Raw genomic sequence first — 22,173 nt, 5'->3', positions numbered from 1 at the left:
TGGAGAAATTAAAACTCTCATCTGGTGCTGGTGGGGATGTAAAATGATGTAGTTGCTGTGAAAGTAGTTTGACTCTTTTTTCAAAACGTTAAATGTAGCTCTACTGTATGAGCTGGCAGTTCCGGTCTTTGGTGTCTACCCAGGAGAAATGAAAACATATGTCTCCCCAAAACCTTGTACGTGAATATTCATAGCAGCAGTAATCACATAGCAAAAGAGTGGAAACAACTCAAATCTCCATCAACTGATGAATGGATAAACAATATATAGTGTGTCCATGGTGGAGTATTGCTGAGCCATGAAAAGGAGTGAAGTATTTATATGTACTGTAAAGTGGATGAGTTTTGAGAAAATTAAGCCAAGTGAAGGAAGACAGATACAAGAGGTCACGTGTTGTAAGATTCTTTTCATCCACAGACATCTGTAGACCACAAATTGGCAAATCCATAGAGATAGTAGATCAGTGGTTGCCATGACCAGGGGAAGGGGAGAGTGGGGAGTGACTTTAAAGTTAGCTTTCAAGTCTTGATTAGGGGGCAGCCTGGGTGGCCCAGCGGTTATAGCACAGCCTTCAGTCCAGGGTGTGATCCTGGGATCCTGGGATCAAGTCCCACATCAGGCTCCCTACATGGAGCCTGCTTCTCCCTCTGCCTGGGTCTCTGCCTCTCTCTCTCTGTGTGTGTCTCTCCTGAATAAATAAATAAAATCTTCATTTTTTAAAAAAAGTCTTGATTAGGTTCATAGTCAAGTTGTTTTTTTTTTTTTGGCATGTGTATACTTTTTCATACTTCCCCACCCTGACAGTTTAAATGACCAGTCATAAGTTCTTATACCATCATTTAAAAGTGCTCTATTCTACATAATAGAAAATATGTTTAGCTCATTAATTTGCTATTTTAGGGATTATTGTGTATTTGGTTGATAAAATAATTTGGTCTCAATTATTTTTGTCTTCTCAAACAGCCTCACCGTTTGTTTACAATCATGGATAAATAATGAGAACAAGGTAATATTTCATATATTATCAATTTCTGGAGTGTTATCAGGAGAGTGCAAGTTCTTATTTCACATGTGCAAGTGTTAAATAGTGTTAATATTGGTTAGAAGTCTTGTACTTTAAATAGCAGAAATCCATGTTACTGCTTCAAGTAACCAGGATGTGAGTAGTCCTGGTCCAGGGCTTCATGTATCACCGGGACTTCTCCACCTTTGCTCTACTTCACCCCTTACTGGCTGCCTCTAGAATAATGGCTCTGGGAGGGAAAGGGTTTCTCTCTCTTTCATTTATTGTATCCTGAGTGCCCGGCATCTATTTGGCATTCTTAACACTCTTGATCAAGAAAAGAAGACTGTGATCTTCTTTGAGAGTAAATTAAAAACAAAAAAAGAAAGATGGCAACTTTAATGAGCTCACTAGGGTCATATGTTCTTCCCGATGTAAGTCACTGTGCCAAGGGGTAGGTTGGGATAAAATACTCTGTTTGTTGAGCCTGGACTTATCTCTGCTTCTGTGTGTGTGTGTATGTGTGTGTGTGTATATAAATATATATAGGAGTGCAGGTGACAACCCCACCAGGCCCACATGATGTAAAAAGAGATGGGCTCCTCAAAGGAAAAGATGCTCTAGCAGAGCAGTAGTTCGCATCCCAACATAAACCGTTAACAGTGATTTCAAGCCTGGAGTCTTATATTTATATTTTATACACAAAAACGCCTAGAGAGTTATTTCTCTGTGCTACAGGTTGGCAATCTGTCCAAATCCAGTTTGCCCATTTCTGTAACGTTTTGTTGGATCACAGCCATGCCCATTTGTTTCTGTATTGTTTAGGGCTGCTTTGTGCTACGATAGCCGATTTGAGAATTTGGGACAGAGACTGTAAGGCTGACAAAGCTTGAAATATTTTGCTAGCTGACTCTTTACAGAAAATGTTTGTCGACCCCTGCTCTATACACTTGCTCTTTGTATGTAACTATTAACAAACATTCAAATTTGAGAGGTGCCTTTTAAAGGAAGTTCAGGGGGTCCCTGGGTGGCGCAGCGGTTTAGCGCCTGCCTTTGGCCCAGGGCGCGATTCTGGAGACCCGGGATCGAGTCGCACGTCGGGCTCCCAGTGCATGGAGCCTGCTTCTCCCTCTGCCTATGTCTCTGCCTCTCTCTCTGTGTGTGACTATCATAAATAAAAATTTATTTAAAAAAAAATAAAGGAAGTTCAGGTGTAGTCAAATTGAAATGGAGTCAGAAAGCACAATTTCTTGAACATTTAGAAGACATGGTTTCTCAAGGGAGAGAACATAACTTTTCTTCATGGTAAGAATTTTTTAAAAATTTTTTTAGGATGGTTGAAGAATTGACTTCCAAATTGACTTCCACTTTTCCAAAAAGTGTTGGAAGTCATTGAAAGTAAGAGAGGGACCATAACCCTGGAAAGCAGCGAAACGAGTAAAGAAACACGAGATACTTGATAAAAGGGAGATGGCAAAGTAAGAGCAAGAGGGAAAGAAATATGTTAGAAAACATTGACCAGAGGGAGCTACTACTGCATTTGACGTGTGTGTGTGTGTGTGTGTGTGTGTGTGTGTGTGTATGTGTGTATGTGTGTTTTGTGTGTGTGGGGGGAGTGTAAGAATAAACTCTTTTTAATTTAATTAATTAAATTTTTAAAAGCTTTTCCATTTTTAAGTAATGTCACAAGAATGCAATTATATGGAGAGTCCATGTTTTTATCTTAAAAATTGTGTATTTTGCAATCTAACTTTAAAGATGGCGATGTCTGATATGTATTTAATATGATTGTGAAATAAAGTTGACACATAGAAGGCAATGTTCACTTTTATTCTGTGCCTTGAATGCCCTTAACGAACTGCTGTGTGCCCTTAGAGTTATGTGGTCCCTGGGCTGAGGAGCAGAAAACTCAGCAATGCCAATGTTGGTTGCAGGGTCCAACTTGGCTGTTCCCTTCACTTCCTACCCCGAGCCTTGTATGGTTCAAATTCAGTTGGGTATTAGTATATTAACTTGATGACTAGGTTTTTTGAGCTTGTGCACACAATATGATAAGAAGCTTCTGCACAGCAAAAGAAACAGTCAACGGAACTAAAAGACACCCTACAGAATGGGAGAAGATATTTGCAAATGACGTATCAGATAAAGCGCTAGTTTCCAAGATCTATAAAGAACTTATTAAAACTCAACAGCAAAGAAAAAAAACAATCCAATCATGAAATGAGCAGAAGACACGAACAGAAATTTCACAGAGGAAGACCTAGACATGGCCAACAAGCACACGAGAAAATGCTCCACATCACTTGCCATCAGGGAAATACACATCAAAACCACCATGAGATCCCACCTCACACCAGTGAGAATGGGGAAGATCAACAAGGCGGGAAACAACAAATGTTGGAGAGGATGTGGAGAAAGGGGAACCCTCCTGCACTGTTGGTGGGAATGTGAACTGGTGCAGCCACTCTGGAAAACTGTGTGGAGGTTCCTCAAAGAGTTACAAATAGATCTGCCCTACGACCCAGCAGTTGCAGTGCTGGGGATTTACCCCAAAGATACAGATGCAGTGAAACGCCGGGACGCCTGCACCCCGATGTTTCTAGCAGCAATGTCCACAATAGCCAAACTGTGGAAGGAGCCTTGGTGTCCATCGACAGATGATGGATACAGAAGCTGTGGTCTATGTATACAGTGGGATATTCCTCAGCCATTAGAAACAACAAATACCCACCATTTGCTTCAACGTGGATGGACCTGGAGGGCATTATGCTGAGTGAAGTAAGTTAATTGGAGAAGGACAAACATTATATGGTCTCATTCATTTGGGGAATATAAAAAATAGTGGAAGGATCATAGGGGAAAGGAGAGAAAATGAGTGGGAAATATCAGTGAGGGTGACAGGACATGAGACTCCTAACTCTGGGAAATGAACAAGGGTGGTGGAAAGGCAGGTAGGTGGGGGTTGGGGTGACTGGGTGATGGGCACTTGACGGGATGAGCACTGGGTGTTATGCTATATGTTGGCAAATCAAACTCCAATTACAAATATACAAAAAAAAAAAAGAAGAAAAAGCAAGAGCCATCTATATGTTGCCTATAAAAGACTCATTTCAGACTTAAAGAAACATGCAGATTGAAAATGAAGGGAAGGGGATCCCTGGGTGGTGCAGTGGTTTGGCGCCTGCCTTTGGCCCAGGGCGCGATCCTGGAGACCCGGGATCGAATCCCATGTCTGGCTCCCGGTGCATGGAGCCTGCTTCTCCCCCTGCCTATGTCTCTGTCTCTCTCTCTCTCTCCCTGTGTGACTATCATAAATAAAAATTAAAAAATTAAAAAATTAAAAAAAAAGAAAATGAAGGGAAGAAGCATTTATTATGCAAATGGAAGTGAAAAGAAAGCCAGGGTAGCAAGACTTATATAGAATAAATAGACTATAAAACAAAGACTGTAACAAGAGACAAAGAAGGACACTATACAAACATAAAGGGAATAATACAACAAGAAAATATAACAGTTATACATCTATATGCACCCACCATGGGAGGACCCAAATACATTAAGCAACTGATAAATATGCAAAACATAATGAACACTAACACAATAAAAATAAGGGACTTTAACTCCCACTTACAGCAATGGACAGATCATTCAAACAGAAAATGAACAGTTACTTTGAATGACACACTGGACCAGATGGATCTACAGATATATTTAGAACATTCCATCTTAAAACAACAGAATACTTTGCAAGCACACAAGAAGTATTCTATAGAATGGATTACATATTAGACCACAAAACAAGTCTTAAATTCAAAAAGACTGAAGTCACTCATGTGTGGAATATAAGAAATAGTGAAAGGGATTATAAGGGAAAGGAGGGGAACTGAGTGGGAAAAACTAGAGAGGAAGACAAACCACGAGAGACCCCTAATTCTGGGAAATGAACAAAGAGTTGTGAAAGGGGAGGGAGATAGGGGATGGGATAACTGGGTGATGGGCACTGAGGAGAGCACTTGATGGGATGAGGTGTTACACTATATGTTGGCAAACTGAATTTAAATTTTTAAAAAAGACTGAAGTCACACAATGCATCTTTTCTGACCACAATGCTATGAAACTAGAAATCAAACATAAGAAACTATCTGCAAAAAAGTACACAGAAGTTAAATAACATGATACTAAGCAATGAATAGGTCAACCAATAAATCAAAGAGGAAATAAAAAAAATACATGAACAAATGAAAATGAAAATACAACAGTCCAAAAAATTTGGGATGCAGCAAAAGCTGTTATAAGGAGGAACTTTATAACAACACACACCTATCTCAAGAAGCGAGAAAAATCTCAAACCACCTAAACTTACAAATTAAGGAGCTAGAAAAAGAACAACAAACAAAACCCAAGACCAGTAGAAGGAAGGGAATAATAGAGTAGAAATAAATGAAATAGAAACTAAAAAAAAAAAAAAAAACCCAAAACAATAGAACAGATCAATGAAACCAGAAGCTGGTTCTTTGAAAAGATCAACAAAACTGAAAAATCTTTAGCAGTACTCATTTAAAAGAGAGAGGACTCAAAATCAGGAATAAAAAAGAGAAATAAAATCTGGTACCAAAGAAATACAAAGGATTATAAGAGAATATTATGAAAAATTATATGCCAATCAATTGAGACAACCTAGAAGAAAGGAAAAATTCATAGTAACATAACCTTCCAAAAGCAAATCAGAAAAAAATAGGGAAACTGCATAGACTGATTACCAGCAAAAAAAAAATTAAATCTGTAATCAAAAAACACCCAACCAAAGTCTTGGACCAGACAGCTTCACAGGTAAATTATACCAAACATTTAAAGAAAAGTTAGTATCTATTCTTCTCAAACTATTTAAAAAACTAAAATAGGAAAGAAAGCTTCCAAACTCATTCTATCATTACCCTGACATCAAAATCAGATAAAAACACCACAAAGAAAGAACTACTGGCCAATATGTCTGATGGACAGAGATGCAAAAATCCTCAAGAAAATATGAGCAAACCAAATCCAACAATACATTTTTAAAAAGTCACTCAACACGATCAAGTGGGGTTTATTCCTGGGAAGCAAGAATGGGTTGCTTCAACATGAAGAATGGGTTGCAAACAACATGAAACATCACATTAACAAGAGAAAGGATATAAACCATATAGCACTTCAATACATGCAGAAAAAGCATCCGACAAAGTACAACATCCATTCATGGTAAAAACCCTCCACAAAGTAAGTTTAGAGGGAACCTACCTCGACATAATAAAGGCCATATATGAAAAGCCCACAGCAAACATCATATTCGATGGCGTAAAACTAATAAGAGCTCTCCCCCAAGGTGAGGAACAAGACAAGTCCTAGCCACTGCAATCAGACAACAAAAAGAAATAAAAAGAATCCAAATTGGTAAGAAAGAAGTAAAACTTTTACTATTTGCAGATGACAGGATACCATATATAGACTATCCTAAAGATTCTACAAAAATTTTAAAAACCTACAGAATTGATAAATAAGACTGCAGAATACAAAATCAATATACAGAAATCCACTGCATATCTATACACTAGTAATGAAGTAGCACAAAGAAAAATTAAAAATCCCATTTACAACTGCACCAAAAATAGTATAATACCAGGGAATAACTTAGCCAAGGAGGTGAATGACTTGTACTCTGAAGACTGTAAGACACTATTGAAGACAACACAAGCAAATGGAAAGGTATTCATGCTCATGGACTGGAAGAACAAATTGTTAATATGTGCATATGAGCAAAAGTAATGTATAGATTTAATGCCATCCCTATCAAAATCAAAATACCAACAATATTTTTCACAGAGGTAAGGACAAACAATCCTAAAATTTGTAAGGAACCACAAAAGTCCCCAATAGCGAAAGCAATCTTGAAAAAGAATAACAAAACCAGAGGTATCACAACCATATTTCAAGATATACAAAAAAAGCTGTAGTGATCAAAATAATATGGTACTGGCACAAAAATAGATCAAGAGAACATAATTGAAAGCCCAGAAACAAACCCATAATTATATGGTCGATTAATCTTCAACATACGAGCTAAGAATGTGCAATGGAAAAGATCTCTTCACCAAATGGTGTTAGGAAAACTAGACAGCAACATGCAAAAGAATGAAACTGAACCACTTTTTTATACCAAACACAAAAATAAATTCAATAAATTAAAAATGGATTAAAAACATAAATGTGAAACCTGAAATCATAAAAATCCTAGAAGAGAACAAAGGTAGCAATTTCTCTGATATCGGCTGTAACATTTTTTGTAGCAATGTCTCCTGAGGCAAGGCAAAAATAAACTATTGAGACATCAGAATAAAAAGCTTCTGAACAGCAAAAGAAACAATCAACAAAATATCTGATAAAGGGTTTGAATCCAAAATATATAAAGAACTGCTATAACACCAGAAAAACAAATAATCCATTTTTTTAAAATGGGCAATACGACATAAGCATACATGTCAGCCAAAAAGACATACAGATAGCCAACTGACACATGAAAAGATGCTCAACATCACAAAACCACAATGAGATATCACTTCATAGTATCAGAATGGCTAATGTCAAGAAACCAACAAGAAACATTGAGTGTGATGTTTGAGAAAAATATGCAGCCAAGAATACTTTATCCAGCAAGACATTCATTCAAAATAGAAAGAGAGATAAAAAGCTTCCAGGACAAATAGAAACTAAAAGAATTTGGGATCACTAAATAAGCCCTGCTAGAAATATCAAAGGAGATCCTTTAAGCAAAGAAAGATCCCAAAAGTTAACAAAGACAAGAAAGGAACAGATACAATCTACAGAAACAGTGACTTTACAGTCAATACAGTGGCACTAAATTCATCTTTTTAAAAAATATTTTATTTATTTATTTGAGTGACAGAGTGCACAGAAGAGGGAGAAATGGAGTCTCTACTGAGCAGGAAGCCCAATACAGGGCCTGATCCCAGGATCCCAAGACCATGCCCAGAGCTGAAGGCAGACATTTAACCTACAGAGCCACTCAAGAGCCCCTAAATTTCTATCTTTCAATAGTCACTCTGAATGTAAACAGGTTAAATGCCCCAATCAAAACACAAAGGATAAAATAAGAAAAAAACACACAAAAGATATCAGACTGGATAAAAATGCAAGACCCACTGATATACTGCTTATAAGAGACTCATTTTAGATTCAAAGACACCTCCAAGGAACGCCTGGGTGGCTCAGTGGTTTGGCGCCTGCCTTTGGCCTGGGTGTGATCCTGGGGTCCTGGGATCAAGTTCCACATTGGGATCCTGCATGGAACCTGCTTCTCCCTCTGCCTGTGTCTCTGCCTCTCCCTCTCTCTCCTCTCTCTCTCCCTCTCCCTCTCCCTTTCTGTATCTCTCATGAATAAATAAATAAAATCAAGAAAGAAGAAAGGAAGAAAGAAAGAAGAAAGAAAGAAAGAAAGAAAGAAAGAAAGAAAGAAAAGAAAGAAAAAAGAAAGAAAGAAAGAAAAAAGAAAGAAAGAAAGAGGCCTAGAGTAGCAATCCTTATATCAAATTAGATTTTAAGCCAAAGACTGTAATAAGAGAGGAGGAAGGATGCTATATCATACTTAAAGGGTCTATCCAACAAGAAGACTTAACAATTATAAATATTTATGCCCCTAACATGGAGCAGCCAATTATATAAACAAATTAAAATTAAAGAAACACATTGATAATACAATAGTAGGGGACTTTAATACCCCATTACTTCAGTGGACAGGCCACCTAAGAAGATGATAAACAAGGGATTTGAATGACACAATGGACCAGATGGACTTCACAGATACATTCAGAGCATTCCATCATAAAGCAACAGAATATACACTCTTCTCAAGTGTACATAGAATATTCCCTAGAATAGATCACATACTGGATCAAAATCAGATCTCAACTGGTACCAAAAGATTGGGATCAATCCCTGAATATTTTCAGACCACAGTGCTTTGAAACAACTCATCCAGAAGAGGAAATTTGAAAAGCACTCAAATACATGGAGGCTAAAGGGCAAATGGGTCAACCAGGAAATTAAGAATTTTAAAAATTAATGGAAGCAAATGAAAAAGGCAATACAACTGTTAAATACCTTCAGGTTGCAGAAAAGGCAATCTAAGAAGGCAATTGCAAAGGCAATATAAGCCTTTCTCAAGAAACGAGAAAGGTCAAATATACCACCTAACCTTATACCTAAAGGAGGTGGAGAAAGAACAGCAAATAAATCTTGCCCTTCTCCTAACTCTGGGAAACGAACTACGGGTGGTGGAAGGGGAGGTGGGCGGGGGGTGGGGGTGACTGGGTGACGGGCACTGAGGGGGGCACTTGACGGGATGAGCAGTGGGTGTAATTCTATATGTCGGCAAATTGAACACCAATAAAAAATAAATTTTTTAAAGAAGAACAGCAAATAAAACTTAAATCCAGCAAGAGAAGATAAATAAAGATTAGAGCAGAAATCAATGAAACAGAAACCAAAAGAACTGTAGAAGAGATCACAAAACTGGGAGCTTGAAAAGAATAAGATCGATAACCCCCTGGCCAGACTTATCAAAAAGAAAAGGGAAAGGACCCAAATAAGTAAAATAATGAAAGAGAGGAAAGGTCACAAACAAACAAAGAAATACATACAATTCTAAAAGAACATATTATGAGCAACTAGATGCCAAGAAAGTAGGCAATCTGGAAGAAATGGATGCATTCCTAGAAACAAACTACCAAAACTGAAACCAGAAGAAAAAGAACACCTGAACAGACCCATAACCAGCAAAGAAATTAAAGCAGTCATCGAAAATCAACCAACAAACAAGAGTCCAGTGCCAGATGGCTTCCCAGGGGAATTCCACCAAACATCTAAAGAGGAAATAATACCTAATCTTCTGAATTTGTTTTTGAAAATAGAAATGGAAGGAAAAGTTCCAAACTCTATGAGGCCAGCATCACCTTGCTCCCAAAACCAGACAAAGACCCCACAAAAAGGAGAATTACAGACTAATATCCCTGAAGAACATGGATGCAAAAATTCTCACCAAGACACCAACCAATAGGATCGAACAGGACATGAAAAGGATTAATCATCACAACCAAGTGGGATTTATTCCTGGGCTGCAAGGTGGTTCAACATCTGAAAATCAATCAACGTGATAGATCACATTAGTAAAACAAAGAATAAAAACCATATGATCCTCTCAATAAATTCAGAAAAAGCATGTGACAAAGTACAACATCTTTTCTTGATTAAAACTCCACAGTGTAGTGATAGAGGGAAAATATCACAGTATCATAAAAGCCACCAAGGAAAAGTCCACAGGGGAGATCATTCTCAATGGAGAAAAACTGAGAGCTTTTCCCCTAAGATCAGAACATAACAGGGATGCCCACTCTCACCACATTGTTCAACGTATTACAAGAAGTCCTAGGCTCAGCAATCAGACAACAAAAAGAAATAAAAGGCACCCAAATCGACAAAGAAGTCACCTTCCCTCTTTGCATAGGACATAATATTCTACGTGGAAAACCCAAAAGACTCCACCCCCAAACTGCTAGAAGTCCTACAGGAATTCAGCAAAGTGGTAGGTTATAAAATCAATGCACAGAAATCAGTTGCATTTCTATACACTGAAAATGAGACAGAAATTAAAGAGTTGATCCATTTACAATTGCACCCAAAACCATAAGATACCTATGAGTAAACCTAACCAAAGAAGCAAAGGATCCGTATTCAGGAAACTATAGAACACTCATGCAAGAAATTGAGGAAGAGACACAAACAATGGAAAAACATTCCATGTTCATGGATTAGAGAACAAAGATTGTTAAAATGTCTATGCTACTGAGAGCAATCTATATATTCAATGCAATCCCTATCAAATTACCATCAACTTTTTTCACAGAGCTGGAACAAATAATCCTAAAATTTGTATGGAAATAGAAAAGACCCCAAATAGTCAAAGGAATATTGAAGAAGAAAACCAAAGCTGGGGGCATCACAATTCCAGACTTCAAGCTGTACTACAAAGCTGTGGTCATCAAGACAGTGTGGTCCTGGCACAACAACAGACGCAAAGATCAATGGAACCGAAGAGAGAACCTAGAAATGGACCCTCAACCTTATGGTCAATTCATCTTTGACAAAGCAGCAAAAAATATCTCATGGAAAAAAGACAACCTCTTCAACAAATGGTGTTGGGAAAATTGGGCAGCCACATGCAGAAGAATGACACTGGACCACTTTCTTTCACTGTACACAAAAATAGGTTCAAAATTGATGAGAGACGGGAATCCATCAAAATACTAGAGAATGCAGGCAGCAACTTCTTGCTAGATATATCTCCATAGACAAGGGAAACAAAGGCAAAATCAACTATCAAGATAAAAAACTAAAAGCCACTGAAAGAATGGGAGAAGATATTTGCAAGTGTCTCATCAGATAAAGGGCGAGTATCCAAAATCTATAAAGAACTTATCAAACTCAACACCCAAAGAACAAATAATCCAATTGAGAAATGGGTAGAAAACATGAACAAAGACAACAGACAAATGGCCAACAGACACATGAAAAAATGCTCAATATCACTCGGTATTAGGAAAATACAAATCAAAACCACGATGAGATCCCACCTCACACCAGTCAGAATGGCTAAAATTAACAAGTCAGGAAACAGCAAATGTTGGAGAGGATGTGGAGAAAGGGGAACCCTCTTGCACCATTGGTGGGAATGTGAACTGGTGCAGCCACTCTGGAAAGCAGGATAGAGATTCCTCAAAAAGTTGAAAAGAGCTACCCTATGACCCCATCATTGCACTACTAGGTATTTAACCCAAAGATAAAAGTATAGTGATCCAAAGGGGCACCTGCACCCCCAGTGTTTATAGCATCAATGTCCACAATAGCCAAACTGTGGAAAAAGCCCAGATGTTCATCAACAGATGAATGGATAAAGATGTAGAATATATATACAAAGAAATACTGCTCAGCCATCAACAAAAAAAATGAAATCTTGCCATTTGCAAAGACATGGATGGAACTAGATGCTATTATGCTGAGTGAAATAAGTCAATCAAAGAAATACAATTATCATATGATCTCACTCACATGTGGAATTTAAGAAACAAAACAGAGTATCATAAGGGAAGAGAGGAAAAAATAAAACAAGACCAAATCAGAGAGGGAGACAAACCATAAGAGAATCATAGGAAACAAACTGAGGAGGGGAGGGGGGTGGGGCAATACAGTAACTGGGTGATGGACTTTAAGAAGAGCATGTGATGTAATGAGTACTGGGAAGACTGATGAACTGCTGAACTCCATCTCTGAAACTAATAATACATTATGTTAATTTAACTTAAATTTTAAAAATTTTAATTAAAAAATAAGAATGAAATTTAATTAACCCAATCCAAAAAAACCCCAAAAGATACAAAAGCACTAATTCAAAAGGCTATATGCATGACTATGTTTACTGCCTCATTATTTACAATAGCCTAACTATGGAAGTAGCCCAAGTGTCTATCCGTTGATGAACGGATACTGAAGATGTGGCGCATGTGCACACACACAGGAATATTACTCAGCCATAAAAGAGAATAAAATATTGGGCCATGTGGGTGGCTCAGGGAGTTAAGCATCTGCCTTCAGCTCAGGTCCTGATCGGGCTGGGTCCCTGCTCCCTCTATCCCTCCCCCCCGTGTTGTGCTGCCTCTTTTTCTCCCAAATAATAAAAATCTTTTAAAAAGTTTTAAAAATGTAAAAAAAAAAAAAAAGTATAAAATGTTGCCATTTGGAACAACATCGTTGGAGCTAGAAACTATTATGCTAAGCGAAATAAGGCAGTCACAGAAAGAATTACCATATAACTCCACTTCTATGTGAACTTCCACTTGTTTGCAAAACAAACAAGCTAAGGGGAAAAAAAACAGAAAGGGTGACAAATTGAGAAATAGACTTTTAACTACAGAGAACAAACTGATAGTTACCAGAGGGAAGGGAGGTGGAAATGGGTGAAAGAGGTGATAAACTTCACCTGATAAACACGGAGTAAGGTACAAAACTGATGAATCAGTCTATTGCACACCTGAAACTAATATAACACTGGACGTTAACTATACTGGAATTAAAATTTTTTAAATGATTGATAAAACATGAGTCAAGGGTTCATGTAATTTTAACATCTGTAATGAAAAAACTATAATTTCAGTCTATAAATCATTACGGGCCTTCTAATACAAACCATTTAATCTTCTTTGAGAGCATAGCACAGAAAAAAATACTGGCACATGGCAAAAGTTAGAATAAATGTGGCATCAAAGATCAGTGGGAAAACTGTAGGTTCTTCAGAAAATAGTGTGCAATGGGTAATTATCCAAAACGGACAGATAAGCCTGTCACAGGAGAATTAAAAATATATTCTTGGTGAATTAATGATTAAGTATAAAATGAAACTTCAAACAATATCTGATATTGAGAAAGAAGCAACTAAGGAAAAAATATGTAGCAAGTTGAATACCAATAGATATGAATAAAAATTATTCAACCCCCATCAAAACCAAAAAGTTATAAATAAACAAAACCTAGCAGTGGTTTTTAATGTTCTAACACCCAGTCGAGCAAAGCCAGGATAAAACCAGAACTCAATCTCTAGGAACAGTAATTTAACTTGTCACTGCCTTTTCAAGAGGATAATTTTGCAGTCAGCATTAAGAGCCTTAAAAATGCTCATAATTGGGCAGCCCGGGTGGCTCAGCTGTTTAACACCTGCCTTCGGCCCAGGGTGTGATCCTGGAGACCCAGGATCGAGTCCCACATCAGGCTCTCTTCATGGAGCCTGCTTCTCCCTCTGCCTGTGATACTGCCCCCCCCCTCTCTCATGAGTGAATATTTTTTAAAAAATTAAAAAAAAGAAAATTTCCAAAAAAAAGCTCATAATTTTTACTTAAGGGTATTTCACCTCTAAAAACCTAGCCTACTAAAACAAAGAGCTGTATGAATTCACTGTTTCCTTATTCACAATTCCATAATCCAAACATAACTCCAAATTTTGGCAGCAAAACCTATCCTGAATTTAAAATTTTTATTTATCCCACTCAGCTCATCAGCCTGGCCTTCCAAGCTGTAACTAATTTGGTCCCTCCTACTCTTCTGAGTTTATTTCCCAAAATAGCCTCCCACAGGTGCTGTAAACATGCCCCACAAAACCACAAGAGTTTGCCTATCCTCCAATTATGGCCTCAAATGCCTCCACCCCAGGGCCTTTACAGAAGTCCTGAAATACACTTCTCTTCCTAAATATATGTTAAGGCCTATCATGGGTCTTTCCAAGAAAAAAGGAAAAATTGCATCCCGTTTTAATAAAGCTTCACAGATATCTTCTGCAATCAAAACTAACTTGTCACCCTCCTATGATTCCTGCACAATTTGCACTGTGGAGATACACCTGATGTAGTCAGAAGCTTAGCTGTGCGTCTCTTTTCTTACTTGGCAGAACTTTCAGAGGCTAAATATTTCACTGTCCCCCCCCAATTTTTTTTACTGGAGTTCAATTTGCCAACATATAGAATAACAGCCAGTGCTCATCCCATCAAGTGCCCCCCTCAGGGCCCGTCACCCAGTCACCCCCACCCCCTGACCACCTCACCTTCCACCACCCCTAGTTCGTTTCCCAGACTTAGGAGTCTCTCATCCACCATTTGTTTTGACGTGGATGGAACTGGAGGGTATTATGTTGAGTGAAATAAGTCAATCGGAGAAGGACAAACATTATATGGTCTCATTCAGTTGGGGAATATAAAAAATAGTGAAAGGGAATAAAGGGGAAAGGAGAAAAAATGATTGGGAAATATCAGAAAGGGAGACAGAACATGTTCCCCCAAATTTTTAAGATAGTGCTTTATACTCTGTCCTAATGATAATAAACTGGGGGATGAGCATAATCACATCAGGTTTCATATTAAATTAAATTTTGAAAAGTTCCATCACTCAACAGAAGTGGCCATCGGAGGGCTGGTAGGGAGCAGGTAAAGGAGAAGACAAAGAAACCAAAAGCTGGCAAAGCAACTCCTGACACAAAGACGTAGGAAGATGTGGCGTAGCCAGGGAAGGACTAGGAAAGCACAAGTCACCTTACAGTACCAGAAGAATCCTCCACGCTGCTCAGTGATGGAAGGCTCTCATTTTCTAATAAACTAGTGTGGCTTAAGTCACGGTGTGGATTCTTGTCTTCCAAAGGTCTTCCAGCATGAGGAGCAACAGTCTGCAAGAAATAAAATGCAAGTAACAGAAGCAAACTCACTCCTCTGAAGACCACAGCACAAGGTTGCAAAAAGGACCACTGATGTGCTCAGTGTTTGTAATTCACAACTTGGGCAACAAAGGTCTACCTGTTTCACGTGTATCAAGATCTCTTCTTGCCCCCATGCCACCTTCCTCCCCTGATCCAATCACTGAGGCATTATTAAAATCTAACATCTCGTATTTTTTTTATTATTTTTTTATTGGTGTTCAATTTTCCAACATATAGTATAACACCCAGTGCTCATCCCATCAAGTGCCCACCTCAGTGCCCGTCACCCAGTCACCCCCACCCCCTGCCCACCTCCCCTTCCACCACCCCTTGTTCGTTTCCCAGAGTTAGGAGTCTCTCATGTTCTGTCTCCCTTCCTGATATTTCCCACTCATTTTCTCTCCTTTCCCTTTTATTCCCTTTCACTATTTTTTATATTCCCCAACTGAATGAGACCATATAATGTTTGTTCTTCGATTGACTTACTTCACTCAACATCATACCCTCCAGTTCCATCCATGTCGAAGCAAATGGTGTGTATTTGTCGTGGATGGAACTGGAGGGTATAATGGCTGAGGAATATCCCATTTTATCCATAGACCACATCTATGGATATGATGAAGTCCCAATAGTTCTTTTTTGCTTTTGTTTCCCTTGCATTCCTAGATGTATCTTGCTAGAAGTTGCTGTGGCCAAGTTCAAAAAGGGTGTTGCCTGTGTTCTCCTCTAGGATTTTGATGGATTCTTGTTTCACATTGAGATCTTTCATCCATTTTGAGTTTATCATTGTGTCTGGTGCAATGGAATGGTCTAGTTTCATTCTTCTGCACGTGGCTGTCCAATTTTCCTAGCACCATTTATTGAAGAGACTGTCCTTTTTCCAGTGGATGGTCTTTCCCACTTTGTTGAATATTAGTTGACCATAGAGTTGAGGGCCCATTTCTGGATTCTCTATTCTGTTCCATTGACCTATGTGTTTGTTTTTGAGCCAGGACCACAGTATCTTGATGGTCACAGCTTTGTAGTATAACTTTAAATGTGACATTGTGATGCCCCTGGCTCTGGTTTTCTTTTTCAATATTCCCCTGGCTATTCGGGGTCTTTTCTGATTCCACACAAATCTTAAGATGATTTGTTCCAACTCTCTAAAGAAAGTCCATGGTATTTTGATAGGGATTGCATTAAATTTGTACATTGCCCTGGGTGGCATTGACATTTTCACAATATTAATTCTTCCAATCCATGAGCATGGAATATTTTTCCATCTCTTTGTGTCTTCCTCAATTTGATAAGTTTTTAATAATTTTGGATATTTACCCGTTATCTGTCATTTACAAGTAACTTCTCCCATTTCATAGGATGCCTTTTAGTACTGTTTACTGTCCATCGCTGTGCTGAAGCTTTTTTTTTTTTATCTCAATGAAGCCCCAATAGTTCATTTTTGCTTTTTTTTCCCTTGCCTTTGGGGATGTACTTTGCAAGAAGTTGCTGTGGCCAAGTTCAAAAAGGTTGCTGCCTGTGTTCTCCTCTAGGATTTTGATGGATTCCTTTATCACATTTAGGTCTTTCATCTATTTTGAGTTAATATTTGTTTATGGTGTAAGACAATAATCTAGTTTCATTCTTCTGTATTTGGATATCCAATTTTCCAAACACCATTTTTTAAAGAAGTTATCTTTTTTTACATTGAATATTCTTGCCTGCTTTGTCAAAGATTAATTGACCATAGAGTTGAGGTTACATTTCTGGGTATTTAATCTGTGTTTTATTCTGTTCTTTTAATCTGTGTGTCTGTTTTTGTGCCAGAACCATGCTGCCTTGATGATCAAAGCTAGTAATACAGCTTGAAATTCAGGCATTGTGGTGTCCCAAGCTTTGATTTCCTTTTTCAACATTCCTCTGGCTCTTTGGGGTCTTTTCTGGTTCCATACAAAAGTTAGCATTATTTGTTCCAACTCTCTGAAAAATGTTCATGGCATTTTGGTAGGGATTGCACTGAATGTGTAGATTGCTCTGGGTATCATGGACATTTTCACAATATTTATTCTTCCTATCATGAGCATGGAATGTTTTTCCATCTCTTTATCTTCCTTAATTTCTTTCATATGCTTCTGTAGTTTTAGACTAAATATCCTTTACCTTTTTGGTTAGGTTTATTCCTAGGTTTCTTAAGGGTTTTGGTGCAATTGTAAATGGGATTAATTCCTTAAGTTCTCTTTCTTTACTTTCATTGCTAGTGTATAGAAATGCAATTCTGTGCATTGAATTTGTATCCTACCACATCTGAATTGCTGTATGAGTTCTAGCAATCTTGGGGTGGAGTCTTTTGGGGTTTCTATGTACAGTATCATGTCATCTGCAAAGAGGGAGAGTTTGACTTCTTTGCCAATTTGAATGCCTTTTATTTCTTTTTGTTGCCTGATTGCTGAGGCCAGGACTTCTAGGACTATGTTGAATAGCAGTGGTGAGAGTGGACATCCCTGTCATGTTCCTGATCTTAGGGGAAAGGCTCCCAGTGTTTCCCCACTGAGAATGATAGTCTCGGTTTTTCATAGATGGCTTCTATATTATTGAGGTATGTTCCCACTATCTTTACATTTTGAAGAGTTTTAATCAAGAAAGGATGCTCTGTTTTATTAAATACTTTGTATCAATGGAGATCATATGGTTCTTGTCCTTTTTTATTAAAGTGATGTAACACATTGATTAATTTGTGAATGTTCAACCACCTTGCAGTCCAAGAATAAATCCCACTTGGTTGTGGTGAATAATTATTTTAATATACTGTTGGATCCTATTGGTTAGTATCTTCATGGGTATTTTGACATCCATGTTGATCAGGGATATTGGTCTGTAATTCTCCTTTTTGATGGAGTCTTTGTCTGGTTTTGGGATCAATGTAATGTTGGCTTCATAAACAAATTGGAAAGTTTTCCCCCTATTTCTATCTTTTGAAACAGGTTGAGTAAAATAAGTATTACTTCTTCTTTAAATGTTTGGTAGAATTCCCGTGGAAAGCCATCTGGCCCTGGACTTTTGTGTCTTGGGGGATTTTTGAGGACTGCTTCGATTTCCTTGCTGGTTATTGGTCTTTTCAGGTTCTCTATTGTTTCCTGTTTTTCTTTTGATAATTTTCTAGGATTGCATCCATTTCTTCCAGTTTCCTAATTTGTTGACATATAATTGCTCATAATATTTTAAAAATCCTTTAGATTTCTTTGGTATTGGTCATAATTGCTCCCCTTTCATTCATTATCTTGTTAATTTAGGTCCTTTCACTTTTATTTTTGATAAGTGTGGCTAGCAGTTTTCTATCTTATTAATTCTTCCAAAGAACCAGCTCCTAGTTTCATTGATCTACTCTACTTTTCTTCTGGTTTCTAGTTCTTTCATTGCTGCTCTAACCTTTATTATTTCTCTTCTCCTGCATGCTGCACACTGTATTTGCTGCTCTTTCTCCAGCTCCTTTAGGTGTAAGATTAACTTGTGTATTTTAGATTTTTCTAAATTATTTTATCAGAGAGGCTTAAGTTGCAATGTACCTCCCTCTTAGGACTGCCTTTGATGTATCCCAAAGGTTTTGAACACCTGTGTTTTCATTTTCATTCTTTTCCATGAATCTTTTAAGTCATTCTTTAATTTCCTGGTTGACCCATTCATTCTTTAGTAGGATTCTCTTTAAACTCCACGTGTTTGAGTTACTTCCAAATTTCCTCTTGTGATTGAGTGTGAGTTTCAAAGCATTGTGGTCTGAAAATATGCAGGAGATAATTCCAGTCTTTTGGTAATTGTTGAGACCTGATTCGTGACCCAGTATGTGGTCTATTCTGGAAAAAGTTCCATGTGCATTTGAGAGGAATATGTATTCTGTTGCATTAGGATGGAATGTTCTGTATATATCTGTGGAGTCCATCTAGTCCAGTGTGTCATTCAAAGTCTTTGTTTCCTTGTTGATCTTCTGCTTGGATGATTGGTCCATTGGTGTGAGTGGAGTGTTGAAGTCCCCTACTATTAGTGTATTATTATTTATGTATTTTTAAATTTTGATTATTAATTTGTTGGTATAATTCGCTGTTCCAAAGTTAGGAGCACAAATATTTATCATGGTTATATCATTTTCTTGGATCAGTCCTTGAAATATGATATTGTGTCCCTCTTCATCTTACTACAGTCTTTGGGATAAACTTTAACTTCTCTGATATGAGGATTGCTACCCCAGCTTTCTTTTGAGGACCATTTGAATGGTAAATGGTTCTCCACCCCTTCATTTCCAGGCTGGAGGTTTCTGGGGGTCTAAAATGGGTCTCTTGTTGACAGCATATAGATGGGTCTTGCTCTTTTATCCAGTCTGAAACCCTGCGTCTTTTCATGGGATCATTTAGCCCATTCATGTTCTATGAAAAGATATGAATTTAGTGTCCTTGTATTACCTATTCAGTCCCTGTTTTTGTGGATTGTTTCTTTGGGCTCCCTCTTTCTTTTACAGGGTACTCCTTAATATTTCTTGCAGAGCTGGTTTGGTGGTCATATATTCTTTCAGTTTCTGTCTATCCTGAAAGTTCTTTATCTCTCCTTCTATTCTGAATGACAGCCCAGTGGGATAAGGTACTCTTGGCTACATGTTTTTCTCATTTAGGACTCTCAATATATAATACTGGCCCTTTCTGACATGCCAGTTTTCTATGGATAGGTCTGCTGTTAATCTAATATATCTCCTCTGTTTGTTAGGAATCTCTTGTGTCATGCTGCTTTCAGGATTTTCTCTTTATCTCTGAAATTTTCAAGCTTCACTATTATATGTTAAAGTGTTGATTTTTTTGAGACAGATTGTCTCTACCTCTTGGATATGAATACCTGTTTCTTTCTCTAGATTAGGGAAGTTCTCAAATGTGATTTGCTCAAATATACCTTCTGGTCCTTTCTTTCTGGAAACCTCAGGAATTCCAATAGTTTGGATGATTTTTTTCAAACTGTCACTTAACTCTTAGGGCTATTAGTTGTTTTTCTCTTTTCCTCAGCGTCCTTCCTTTCCTTCAACTTGTCCTCTATGTCACTTATTCTCTCTTCTGTCTCATTTACTCTGTTAGAACATCCAATTTAGATTGTATCTCACTTAGAGCATTTTTAATCTCAGCCTGATTAGATATCGTTTCTGCACTTAGATTCTCTAGAGTCTTTTATGCTTTTTTCAAGCCCACCTGGTAACTTTATAACTTTTGTCCTGAATTTCATCTTTGACATTTTACCTTAAACCCATATCCATTAGATCTGAGCAAAGAGTATTACCTCTGATTACCTCTGGTTCTTTCTTTTGTTGTGAATTCCTCCTTCTAGTCATTTTTCCAGTGAATAATGGCTCAAGTTCTATATTATTTCCCCCTGATCCCTGCAGTTTTCTGGTGCTGTTTGGTCCGTAAACTTGATGTTCCCCTGTTCTTCCAGGTGGTCTTCTTGGGGGAGGGCCCTGCTGCCCTGATTCCCAGGTGTCTGTGCCTGGGTGAAGTTGCACCACCCCTTGCCTCGGGAGCTGGGATCAGTGGAAGCTGTTTGCTGTGTATTACTTTGTTCACTAATGGCTTTCTGTGCCTCTTTAGAGGGTGAAAATAAAAATGGCTGCACACCAATCTCTAGCCCTGAAGCTGAACGATCTCAGCATATGCCAAACTCTGCAGATCCTTATGTTCCCTTCCTGCTCAGATCCTCCCTCAGGGGAAGGTGGATGGACACTGATTTGTCCAATTTTCAAGGCTCCATCAAGGAGAGCTTTTATTTTCTTGGGTGTGTACCTGTTCCAGCCCTCCTGGAGGAAGCAGGGGGTTGCCCCATTTGTCCATCGCAGAGTCCTGGGTGGAAAGCATTCACCCCATTGAGTGTGCACCTGCTCCACCTCTCCAGGAGGAAAGTGGAGGGTTACTGTGTTTCAGTCCTTTACAGGAACCTAACACGGAGATCAGTCACTCAATCCAGCCACTATTCTTGGTTTATGGCCAAAAAAGCTGGGCGTCTGCTCTTGGGCTTGCTGACCTCAACCCATTTCCCCATCCCTGCTCTTTGTGTGCCTCCAAGAATATCGAGACCCCACTTGTCCACCTGGGATTGTGTCCTGCTTCACCACCTGAACATCTTTAAGGCAGAGACATCTCTCAATGGAGCAGATTTCTGAAGATCCTGATTTTAATCTCCTTTCCAGCAGCTTTGTTACAAAAGCTCCCTCCTCCCACCATTTATATTTTGATATATCCCCTCTGTTTCTCTTCTCCACACTCCTACCTTGCAAAAAGTAGTTAGTTTTCTATTTGTAGGGTTCCAGCCATTCTTTCCTTACATCTCAGGTTGAATTTATAGGTGTTAAGGGTGGTTTGGTAGTTTTCTAGCTAAATTAAGGGGACCGGATGAAATGAGGACCCCTACTTTCCCACCATATTGCCTCCTGCCACTCCTAAAAAATTATATAATTGTAAATACCATCAGTGAACTTCATCAATTTCTCTTTAACACCTATCACTTTCTGATAAGCATAACTTTTACTTACTTTCTTTGATGTCTGTCTCAATCTCTGTAATATAAAGTCCCTGAAGGCAGTTTGCTTTTCATGTTTCTTTCACTGATGTATCTCCAATGCCAAAAACAGTTGATATCTAGTAGATATTCAATACTCTTGAACAAATGGCTAAAGAAACAAGAGGTCTGTCATCACAGCTCAGCTGGAGACTCTGTCTTGGTTTTCTGTCTTGGCCTGCCCCTCTGGCTTTCACCTTGCTTAGTCTATCACATATCAGTTCCAAACCTGAAGCCCTGTCACTGAGGCTGTGGTATGCCCCCATTCTAG

The 22,173-nt window shown here is 38.3% G+C and overlaps 1 long non-coding RNA gene across 3 annotated transcripts in view; it reads left to right on the top strand.

Annotated features, from left to right (window-relative positions):
* LOC140598992 (uncharacterized) overlaps positions 1-22,173 on the top strand; it is a 45,864-nt gene that overhangs the window by 8,563 nt on the left and 15,128 nt on the right. The window contains exon 4 of one of the 3 annotated variants that reach the window (XR_012001540.1): positions 964-1,006. This is a non-coding gene — a long non-coding RNA (uncharacterized lncRNA). Of the gene's footprint in view, positions 1-963; positions 2,815-22,173 lie in introns of those variants that run through there. The other 2 variants (XR_012001539.1, XR_012001538.1) reach the window with 2 other exon arrangements.

Source organism: Vulpes vulpes, chromosome 5 (assembly GCF_048418805.1).
Source record: "Vulpes vulpes isolate BD-2025 chromosome 5, VulVul3, whole genome shotgun sequence".
In the NCBI taxonomy this organism is placed as follows: domain Eukaryota; kingdom Metazoa; phylum Chordata; class Mammalia; order Carnivora; family Canidae; genus Vulpes; species Vulpes vulpes.
This window is presented reverse-complemented; position numbering and strand designations above follow the sequence as displayed.